The following is a 2,472-nucleotide window of genomic DNA, read 5'->3' as shown; positions in this document are numbered from 1 at the left end:
CGGGCTCCAGCGATGCTCCTGCCCCGGCCTCCCAAAATGCTGGAATGACAGGCCAATTCATGCATCCCCAGATGCAGCTCTCACGGACAGCGCTACTGCAGAGCCTTTTGTGGGCGTCTTCACTTCTCTTGAGTGTGATACCTAGGACTGGAACTGCGAAACATAGGGCTGGACGAGCTTCATGGTATTAGAAACTGCCTGCTTTCCAAGGTGATGCACACCGTTCGGCACTCCCACCGGCCCTGTTGGAGCCTCCAGTTGCTCCACGCCCTGGCGTGGGCTCACTCCCTGAGCCTGCTGTGGGGCCTCCACCTGCTGCCCTCACTTCTACCTGGGCTCTCTAGACTCTTGCTTCTTTTATAAAAGGTCAGAGGATGTCACTCACCCTTTAACATCCTCCCAATAAAAGCCAAGTTCCTTTCAGTGGCCCGCAGAGTCCGACGTGACCTGCCCTGCTCTAGGCAAATTCTGCCCCGTCCCTGCTCCTCCTCGGCAGCCCCATGGCCTCTGGCTTTCCCCGGGCCTCACTTCATTTTCCTCCACAGCCGGCATCGCAGCATGACATACTATGGGGTCGTTTGTGTGTGTGTTGCCTGCCTCCCCTCTCGGAATGTAGCCTCCACGAGGACAGGGGCTTGTTTCCTGCACGCTCTTCACTCAGGCTTCGCACTTCGGGGGTTAAGCAAATGGAAGATCCTGTGAGCAGGGAAACGGTCAGACGGCGTTAGGGACTGGTGCCCTGCAGAGGACGAAAGGGAAACTTCATGGGCTGAGGCCAGGTCATCTGCAGGGTGGTGTTCAAATTCATGGTGCAAAGTCAGCAGGCGCCCAGATGGGAAAAGAGAGGTACGTGCACCTGGGCACAGGAAGCTGCAGGGGTCCCTCCCAGGGCAGGCGAGCGCTTGGACAGTGGGGCACAGTGGGCAAGGGGCCAGTGGGGCGGCCTGAAGGCAGGGAGGCTCCAGCAGCCTGGGTGAGCAGTTGGATTTTATCCTAATCACTGTGGGGGCCACTGGCCCTGTCATGCAGGGCAGGACCTGTACCAACTGGCGCTCCCAGTCTCTGCCTCTCCTGTTCGCTTTTTGCAGGTCTCTCAAGTGCTTCTTACAGTCAGGGTAGAGTCCCCCCACCTCAATCCTTCCTGTCCTGATTTGCTGCCTCTATGATGCTTTGGGCTTCAAAATCTATCTGCAGTATTTGTAAAATGAGAGAAGGTGATGTTTCCTGCAAAACAACCACTTCAAAAAGAAAGGGTGGCGGGGTGTCAGAAAACAGTTCAGGGGGTGAGGGACTGGGGGGCTATGGAAGGGCCCAGGGAAATTCCGGGGATGATGGGATTCTTCTATGTAGGGATTGTGGTGGATGCCACACTATTGTACACTTTTGTGAGAACTCTGCAGTAAGAATGGTGAGTTTTACTGTATGTAAAATTATACCTTAATTAACAAATGAAACAACATACACACACATGAGAGAATGATGACTTTATTTTTTTAAAACAGGATCTAGCTCTGTCACCCATACTGGAGTGCAGTGGTGCAATCACAGCTCACTGCAGCCTTGACCTCCCAGGCTTGAGTGATCCTCCTGCCTCAGCCTCCCAAGTATCTGGGACTACAGGCGTGCACAACCACGCCTGGGTTTTTTTTTTTTTTTTTTAAGACGGAGTCTAGCTCTGTTGCCCATGCTGGAGTGCAATGGCACGATTTCTGCTCACTGCAACCTCCGCCTCCCGGGTTCAGGTGATTCTCCAGTCTCAGCCTCCCGAATAGCAGAGATTACAGGCACCCACCAACATGACTGGCTAATTTTTGTAGTTTTAGTAGAGATGGGGTTTCACCATGTTGGCCAGGCTGGTCTTGAACTGCTGACCTCAGGTGATCTGCCTGCCTCAGCCTCCCAGAGTGCTGGGACTACAGGTATGAGCCACTGCACCTGGCCTTTTTTTTTTTTTTTTTTTTTGAGACAGGGTCTTGCTGTGTTGCCCAGGCTGGTCTTCAACTCCTGGGCTCAAGCAATCCTCCCACCTCAGCCTCCCAAAGTGCTGGGATTATAGGCATGAACCACTGCATTTGGCCTGAATGATGTTTTTGAAAATGAAAATGAAACACCAAACCCAGCAAGGTTTGACGGGGAAGGCGAACTGGCGACCACATAGTCACCTTTGGCCTTTGGTTCTGCTTTTTGCTGCAGTTTCTCACTGTCACTTCCTGCCACTGGGCTCCTCCCCCTGTGAAAACTCAGCCCCCTCTTCCTCAGTTCCCCCTTTGCAACAGAACGAGGCTGGCATTTTCTAAAGCATTCTCGGGGAGTCCAGTTCCTAAAAGATTATTTCAAAGTCCACTGTTATGGGCTGACTTGAGTGCTCTCAAAATTCGTAAGTTGAAGCCCTGATCCCCAGGACCTCAGAACGTGACTGTGCTTGGAGATAGGGACTTTCCGGAGGTGATTAAGGTTAAGCGAGGTCACTGG

Source organism: Mandrillus leucophaeus, unplaced genomic scaffold, assembly GCF_000951045.1.
Source record: "Mandrillus leucophaeus isolate KB7577 unplaced genomic scaffold, Mleu.le_1.0 Scaffold270, whole genome shotgun sequence".
Taxonomy (NCBI): domain Eukaryota; kingdom Metazoa; phylum Chordata; class Mammalia; order Primates; family Cercopithecidae; genus Mandrillus; species Mandrillus leucophaeus.
Note: the sequence above shows the minus strand (reverse complement) of the source record.